Raw genomic sequence first — 8669 nt, 5'->3', positions numbered from 1 at the left:
TTCAGTTTTGTCCATGTCAAGTAAGTTTTTGTTATTTAAGCCATTGTTCTAGTTGTATTTATAGTTCATTATTCATGCCATCGAGCAAGTGTTTTTGTTTCATGTTTGTATTTTGTAGTCTAGCATTAGTACCTTCTTGTGAACGCCCTTTGTTTGCTTATTTTTGGATTTTGTGTATAAATAAATTTTAATTATGCACCTGAATTCACGCCTGGCTCGTCCCAAATTCCCTCTGCACCGAAGAAGCAAAACAAATCTTAAACACAGTCCTGACACTACTATGCAAAGCGAAAGTCATTAATCAACAACACCCAGAAACGCTGCCGGCTTTGCTGGGCTCGAGCTCATCTAAGATGGACTGATGCAAAGTGTAAAAGTGTTCTGTGGTCTGACCAGTCCACATTTCCAATTGTTTTTGGAAACTGTCAACGTTGTATCCTCCGGAAAAAAGAGGAAAAAAAAACATTTGGATTGTTTTAGGCGCAAAGTTCAAAAGCCAGCATCTGTGATTGTATGGGTGTGTATTAGTGCCCAATCTGTGAAGGCACCATTAATGCTGAAAGGTCCATACAGGTTTTGGAGCAACATATGTTGTCATCCAAGCAACGTTATCATGGATGCCCCTGCTTATTTCAGCAAGAAAATTCCAAGCTATGTGTTACAACAGCGTGGCTTCATCGTAAAAGAGTGTGAGTACTATACTGTCCTACCTGTAATCCAGACCTGTCTCCCATTAAAAATGTGTGGCGCAATATGAAGCCTAAAATACGATAACGGAGACCCCGGGACTGTTGACCAACTTAAGCTGTACATCAAGCAAGAATGGGAAATAATTCCACCTGAAAAGCTTAAAAAATTGATCTCGGCATGGCGTAGTAAGTAGAGCGGCCGGCCAGAAACCTGAGGGTTGCAGGTTCGCTTCCCAACTATTGACATCCAAAAATCGCTGCCATTGTGTCCTTGGGCAAGACACTTCACCCTTTGCCCCCGGTGCCGCTCACACTGGTGAATGAATGATGAATGATTAATGACAGGTGGTGGTCGGAGGGGCCGTAGGCGCAAACTGGCAGCCACGCTTCCGTCAGTCAACCTCAGGGCAGCTGTGGCTAATGATGTAGCTTACCACCACTAGGTGTGAATGAATGATGAGTCTCACTTCTCTGTGAGCGCTAGAAAAGCGCGATACAAATCTACGTTTTTTTTTTTTTTTTTTTTTTTTTTTTTTTTTCTTCAGTTCCCAAACGTTTACTGAGTGTTGTTAAAAGGAACGGCCACGTAACACAGTGGTAAAAATGCCCCTGTGCCAACTTTTTTGCAATGTGTTGCTGCCATTAAATTCTAAGTTAATGATTATTTGCAAAAAAAAAAGTTTCTCAGTTCAAACATTAAATATCTTGTCTTTGCAGTCTATTCTAATGAATATAAGTTGAAAATGATTTGCATATCATTGTATTGTGTTTTTATTTACGATTGACATAACATGCCAACTTCCCTAGTTTTGGGTTTTGTAAATTAAGCAAAACTTAATTTCCTCCGTGGGGAAATCCAAAATATCTTATTTCAGTAGTTACTTTCTCAATTTTAACATTTTTAAAACAGAATGGACAAATTATTCATGCTATAATTGAGGTTATGATGTAAAGTCAATGACTAAAAATAATAAAATAGCTCTTAAAACTAATTTGTAGAACTACATTTTAAAATCTTGGAAATTGGCAAATGATTTGCAGTGCATGCTTTAAGATGTTCGAAAAAGTCAGATTTTTTGCAGCGCGGTCGTCTGTGAGTTGGGTGAGTATACACGGGCAATCTCGGAGCTGGTCATAAGTTTGTCCTGGTAATCGGTGGTCGATGATTTGTCCATGACAACTTTTTTAAATTGTATTGTTGACACGTTCTAGCCATTTCCCGCAAAATGGAGATTGACAAGCTGCAATAAATGTTTTTAAACGTATTTGGATTAGTTGATTATTTCAAAAGTTTGTCGAAAGTCGTTAATGGTAATAATATTAATAATATTAATGGATAAGATTTATCTAGCCCTTTTCTAGACACTCAAAGCGCTTCACAGAGAATTCAGAACCCATTATTAATTTACTCCACATTCACACCTGATGGTGGTAAGCTACATTTGTAGCCACAGCTGCCCTGGGGTAGACTGACGGAAGTGTCGCTGCCAATTTGCCACCACCACCAAAACATTCATTCACTTTATTACAGCAGTATGAACGGCACTGGTAATGCTACGTGCTCAGCTGCTGAGGGTGTAGCACTAGTCATAATGAGGGTTGAAGGGTTTTTGTTCCTGAGGTGATACAGACAGGTGTTTCTCTTAGAAATGGCGGAAACAGGAGAGGTGGATGATAAGGTATTCTTGGTGGCCATAAACAGGCTAAAATTAGGCACATTTCTGACATATTGCAATCACATTTTGCATATTAGGGGACCCAGCTGAATATTTTCAAGACATCAAAGTCATTGACAAGCCATTGTACCACAAATACGAAGATAAGTATGTCTTGTGCATAAAACCCGAAACATCCACTGCTGAGACTATTATTCCCTGAGTTGTCACCTCTTCGTTCTCTGTTGACCCTTCTGCTCGCTGCCTCCAGCTCAAGGTTTCTTGTTATTGTCAGTCGGAATGACAACTGTAGGACTAAAGTACATGTGTGCCAACTATTTATCATACTTGACAGTCACATTGCAGAGACTAAGTTCCTGTGTTAGAAAATGTTACATTTTAAGTCAATTTAATATGACTGCAATAAATGCTACATTCACGCTCACAATGAGTGACGTGATGCCCAATGCATATTGTTTTGTTAAAATACAATCTTTCAGTGTAATGAAGTGAATTAATTAAATCATCATCATGTTTTGCTTATGGTGAAGATGTATATCCAACTTGGAGAAGGCGACCCACCAAGTTTAATTAAATAGTCGTATTTAAGTTTGAGCACATAATAAGATAAGGCCCCTTGGTTTGATATTCGTAAGTGGATTGGATCATTTCCCGTAGAAAAATATGCTCTAAATGGGACTTTGGAATGCAAAAGGGATAGCCCTATCCTTGAGAAGAGACTACCTGTCTAGCTCAAAACCAACATTCAAGCTAGGACTTTAATCAGTTGTTTTTTGCAGACACTTTCACATGAACATCTCCTTACATGGTCAGTTTATGTTCTTCTGAATTAACACTCACCCAGACGCAGGAAGAAGGGATACAAGACTGTGGTTTTGCCTCTGTAGGTTAGGAGAGACACATTTGTTTTACTTGACCTCCTCCAGGTACTGCAGTCCTGTTTAATGATGCTCACTTGTAATAAAGCAACGTTTTGTACAGCAAATCATCTCTGACTTCTATTTTAATCCAACTACGCTGCAGTGTTACCGTTCTGCCTGGGAGAAGGTGACAAGACCAGAAATACACCTCTGTAGTCGTTCACCTTACTAAAAAATGTGACTTGTATTTGGTCTCATGTGAAAAGAATCTACAAAACATTAAGTCATGTGTGGTGCGTTGTGTTAGCGGCAGTGATTTTGCCAATTTGTGTCGTCTAAGTCCTATCGGCTGGTGTCACTTTGCAGGATTTTTGCAAGTAGAGTCAAATCGGTTTTAACTCAAGTATTTTAGATTTCGGAATGAAAGAGAGCAAGAATTGTTGCAATGACAGTTTGTGGGCCACTTGTTTCTGTTCCGTGGAGTGTGTGTGCAAACAGTCTGAGCCAGGAATGGTGAGACTTCTTGGTGACAGGGCGGAACAGTGGAGCTATTATTAGTGTTCGTGCCTCACAGTGAGAAGGTCCTGGGTTAGGCCTGTGTGTGCAGTTTGCATGTTCTCCCTACGACTGCATGGGTTCTCCCCGGGTACTCCGGCTTCCTCCCACCTCCAAAGACATGCACCTGGTTCAAGCTGATTGGCAGCACTAAAATTGGCTGTTACGATCCGTTGCCCGGATCATGTTTTGTCTAGTTTTTGACTACCTTAGTTCTGTTTCAGCACTCCCGAGTTTGTGTGTTTTAGTTACAATAGGTGCTGATTAGCTTCACCTGCCTCTGATTAGTGTTCGGGACGCTCACCTGCTCCTGGGCACTAATCAGAGAGCTACTTATTCCTGCTTATCGCCACACTCTGTCTGGCTGTCTTGATTGCTTCTGCAACATGTTGAGTATTTCTATGATTCTTGATTCTAGTTCATCAGCTATGCTTTGCCTTAGCTCCCATATGATGCTATCGGAACACTTTTCTGCATTTTTGTATTTTTCTTGATTTATGGACAATACATCATTGTTTCACCTGCACCTTGCCTCCGGAGTTTCCGTCTGCATCCAGGAAGAACGATCCGCGCTGTAAAATGTGACCACGGTGTAACATTGGCCTTGGTTCTAATTTGTTTTACAGTGAATTCCTGGCAACCACAACTGACGGGTATTTTTACCTTAAATTGTGCAGATTTTTAAAATGTTTTTTTTACCTTGTAGCACTGGAGGGGACAGAGCCTTTCCTGCCCCCAAATTATGGAGCCATTTGCCTCTGCACTTTGAGGCTCCACACAGCATTTTAAAAAATTGCTAAAAACACATCTATTTTTCCAAGCATTTCTGCAAATCTTTCAGCACATACACAATGTTGACATTTATATTTATATTTTGATAAAGACGGAAAAAAACACAAAGCGTGCAGGCAACAAACATCACAGGAGACGCAAAGGTAAATCACGAAATGCAACCTTAGCAAAAAAGATGCATGTTTATCCGGCAGAGTCTTGATACCAAGGGAGTAGGTTTGATTTTGAGATTGGTGGAGACACAAAAGTGCTCCAAGGCTCTGAAAGTTTACTTCTTTTTTTTTATTACATTAGTAATCATAATTTCACGTCATGCAGATGTTATAGGGTAAAGTAACTAAAATGAAAGCAAAGGAGACAACTTCGAAGAGTTCTCATCTTTACTGTTTAGTGTAGGGCTGGGGTGCAACTGTGCATCATACTGTCAATGAACATAGCCTACTGTCCATCAACAACATCAGAAATACATTCATGCAATACAACCTTGTAAATAAACATAAATGAACTGTAATAAACTTTTCCCCAACTTGTGTTTAAATCACTCACAATTTTTCCCTTCATCTACTTCTTTCTATTGCTGCTTTTGTACTGTAAATATGTTACATGAAACTAAAAAAAAATTCAAAAAATAAAACGGAAAGGTGAAATCCGGCAATCTGATTGGCTGTTAACCATGGTTTATATATTGAGCACGACTACTATTCTAAAGCCTTATCACAGCGTAGGCTATCACTCCGCCTCACGCACGTATGACTGGTATGAATGGAAGTTGTTGTCATGTATCCATGACAACGGACTGTTGCAGTCCGTAGAAAAAGACAGCTGATGTTTTTGCTATGTTAAAAAACGGACTAAAGTAGTTGAATTCACATGTTTAAGGTTAACTTTCACCTACGGGGAGGGTTATCAATGGTAGAGGGGACTGAGCATTGACTTTCACCTGGAAAAAAAGCGGAGGAAAAGACGAGATGCAGTGCTAATTTGGAGCTAACGTCTGGATAGGTGGGACTGTTTTTTCCACAGTGAGGAGTGACAGCGGGGACAGCCAATCACACATAAGTTAGCATGAACGTGGCAACCAATCAGGGACAGCCAATCACACGTAAGTTAGCATGAACGTGGCAACCAATCAGGGAGCGATATTTAGGTTAGAGGCGGGACTTCTACCAGAGACCGACATTTAACCCTTTCTGTGCCATAATCATTGACTAAACATTACGGGCAGCGCTTGTATTGATAGTGACTACACAGTATAATGGGTTATAATGGGTTGTACTTGTATAGCGCTTTTCTACCTTCAAGGTACTCAAAGCGCTTTGACACTACTTCCACATTTACCCATTCACACACGCATTCACACACTGATGGAGGGAGCTGCCATGCAAGGCGCCAACTAGCACCCATCAGGAGCAAGGGTGAAGTGTCTTGCTCAGGACACAACGGACGTGACGAGGTTGGTTCTAGGTGGGATTTGAACCAGTGACCCTCGGGTTTCGCACGGCCACTCTCCCACTGCGCCACGCCGTCCCCCTATGCAGTAGCGGCTGGATATTGGCAGGGACGTGTCCCTAGCGTCCCTACCCAATTCTAAGCCCTTGCTTGATACCAATGTCCCTAACCCAGCCACACACAAGGAAGTTGTTGACCTCCATGCTCTTCAAAGTTTTCTTCTGTATTGTCGTGTAGAATCATGTCTGGAGCACACGGTTTAGCTCGGTTGGTTGAGTGGCCGTGCCAGCAACTTGAGGGTTGCAGGTTCGATTCCCGCTTCTGCCAACCTAGTCACTGCCGTTGTGTCCTTGGGCAAGACACTTTACCCACCTGCTCCCAGTGCCACCCACACTGGTTTGAATGTAACTTAGATATTGGGTTTCACTATGTAAAGCGCTTTGAGTCACTAGAGAAAAAGCGCTATATAAATATCATTCACTTCACTTCACACGATAGTTTGATATGTTTGGGAACTCCAACGACGAATAATCTTTTATCACTTCAAAAATCTTCTTTTTTGATAAAGTACAGTGATCTATTCCGATGCATTGTTGTTTTTTTTGCACATATCGACTTTATGCAGGTGGTCGCCAGACCACGTGTCCCCGAATCCACCGGGGTAGAGTCAGGTGGCGACGAAGCGTAGAGGCCCGCTGCACCTGACGAGGTGGGCGACCCGGTAAGGGCCATATCCGTGGCCGATAAAAAAGGTCGGCGCCCTTGGCGTGGCGGACGACCACGTAGTGGCCACATCTGTGGTTGACGAGGCGGTCGGCGCCCTTGGCGTGCCGGGCGACCACGTAGTAGCCACATCCGTGGCCGACAAGGTGGCGGACGCATCGTCATCGTGGCAGGCGGCGAAGCTTGGCGTGGTGCTGCTACTGGCAGGGCTGGAGCTTGGCGTGGTGCAGGCACTAAAGCTTGGCGATGAGCAGGCACTGGTACCTGTAGTGGTGCAAGCACTGGGGCCTGACGTGGTGCAGGCACTCGGACTTGGCGGGGTGCAGACAATGCTACATCTTGTGGTGCAGGTACTGGGGCCTGGCATGGTGCAGGCACTGGAGCTTGGCGTGATGCAGCTACTGGCGACCCTGGAGCTTTGCGTGGTGCAGGCACTGGAGCTTGGCGTGATGCAGCTACTGGCGACCCTGGAGCTTTGCGTGGTGCAGGCACTGGAGCTTGGCGTGATGCAGCTACTGGCGACCCTGGAGCTTTGCGTGGTGCAGGCACTGGGACCCGACGTGGTGCAGGCACTGGGGCCTGACGTGCTGCAGGCCCTGGTACCTATTGTGGTGCGGGCACTGGTGCTTGGCATGGTGCAGGAACTGGTGCTTGGCGTGGTGCAGCTACTGGCGGCACTGGAGCTTGGCGTGGTGCAGGCACTGGGACCCGACGTGGTGCAAGCACTGGAGCCCGACGTGGTGCAGGCACTGGTGCTTGGCGTGGTGCAGGCACTGTGACCCGACATGGTGCAGGCGCTGGTGCTTGGCATGGACTTGGTGCTAGCCTTGGACTTGGTCTTGGTGCTAGCCTTGGACTTGGACTTGGTGCCCAAAAGTCTTTTTTCTTTAAGCTTTGATTGAGTGGGTGAAGAAAAAAAATGTTTGTGACTTGGGCGGGTAGGAGAAGCCGTACGGGAAGAGCCTGGTAGTCGACTCTGGGGGAATGCGCATGCTCATGCGCTGCGCCAGGCCACCGCCGGAGCCCTCGCGTCCCAGGTGCTGTGACCTCACCGCGCGACGGGCAAAGTGCTGAGGACGACCTCTGGGTGGCTTGCGCGTGGGGGCAGAAGCGGTCTTCTGCGTCTGTCATCTTAGCCAGAAGTTGCCCCCATGCCACCATAGCGTTGGGAGGGAGATCCTCTTCTGATAGCTCCGCTTCGTCCTCGCACTCCCATGGCTGAGCGTCCGCTTTGAGCTTCAGGAGGATCTTTTGCTTGTCCTGGTCGGAAAGGAATACCTCGTCCAAATTTCCTGCGAAGACACTTTCTTTGCTGGCAACTTCTGTCAAGCATGGACTTGGACTTTCCTTGTTTCTTCGACGCAGAGGATATTTAGGACGAGCCAGACGTGAATGTAAGAACATCTTGATTCATTAGAACTAACACAAACAAACTACAAAAAGGCAAACAAAGGGCGCGCACAATGGCGGAGAACAAATACTTGGCTACAAAAACAAATGACTAGAACAAAGGATATAAACTATAAACGTGAAACAAAAACACTTGCGCTGTGGCATGAATAACAAACCAAAAACTCACGTGGCATGGACAAAATAGGCATGAAGGTAGATGGGTCATTTGGGAAGTTGCCAGGCCGACTACCTGGTAACCCTGGCTTAAATAATAACTGTGATCATTACTAACAGGTGTGAGGGCTGAGGACAGGGGCGTAACTTGAGGGCAAGGTGAAAATCAGTGAGTTGGCATGGGGACGAGAACAAACCAGGAGGTGCAAAAACAGAACTGAGTGTCCAAAAAACAAAACATAACATGACCAAACATGACAAAAACAAAACATGATCCATAGGCCTGACAATAGGGATCAATTCCATTGCGTAGTTGGATTTTTTGCTCGTATCTGCGTTTTGCAAGAATATTTAAGCCT

Source organism: Nerophis ophidion, linkage group LG06 (assembly GCF_033978795.1).
Source record: "Nerophis ophidion isolate RoL-2023_Sa linkage group LG06, RoL_Noph_v1.0, whole genome shotgun sequence".
Taxonomy (NCBI): Eukaryota; Metazoa; Chordata; class Actinopteri; order Syngnathiformes; family Syngnathidae; genus Nerophis; species Nerophis ophidion.
Note: the sequence above shows the minus strand (reverse complement) of the source record.